The 420-nt window shown below is 36.9% G+C and overlaps 1 long non-coding RNA gene across 1 annotated transcript in view; it reads left to right on the forward strand.

Annotated features, from left to right (window-relative positions):
* Positions 1-407: 407 nt before the first annotated feature.
* The window catches only part of LOC126986947 (uncharacterized), a 10,665-nt gene continuing 10,652 nt past the window's right edge, over positions 408-420 (forward strand). Inside the window, exon 1 of the long non-coding RNA XR_007740073.1 lies at positions 408-420. This exon is cut by the window's right edge and continues 174 nt beyond it. This is a non-coding gene — a long non-coding RNA (uncharacterized LOC126986947).

Below are 420 nucleotides of genomic sequence, written 5' to 3' on the forward strand. Positions count from 1 at the left end.
TACAATTATAATTTACTGGTCTTATGAGTCAGTAAATCTACAAACAATAAGCAGATTATTATTATAACTATTATTATTTTTTATTGCTTGTTTTTTAATTTTGTTTGTATTTTAATCCAGTGCTTGTTACGGCTTCTTATAAATCCACTGTGCCATTTCGCATGAATTTTCTAATCAACAACACTAAACACTTGACACACAAATTCATTAACACTTAATTATACTCCGAGTAGAAGCTTCGCCTCAGAACAAGCACTTCTTGGAGAGCATTTCGAACCCGTGACACACTCCAGACCTTACTGAGCCGCACGTTCTGAACACAGGAGACACCATGCAGCTGCCCCATGTGCGACCCTGATGATTTAGATGACTTATTCCTGTCTTGCGTACTCTACAGTGATGAGCGACGAAAAATATGTA

The sequence above is a fragment of the Eriocheir sinensis genome, chromosome 63 (genome assembly GCF_024679095.1).
Source record: "Eriocheir sinensis breed Jianghai 21 chromosome 63, ASM2467909v1, whole genome shotgun sequence".
NCBI classification, from domain to species: domain Eukaryota; kingdom Metazoa; phylum Arthropoda; class Malacostraca; order Decapoda; family Varunidae; genus Eriocheir; species Eriocheir sinensis.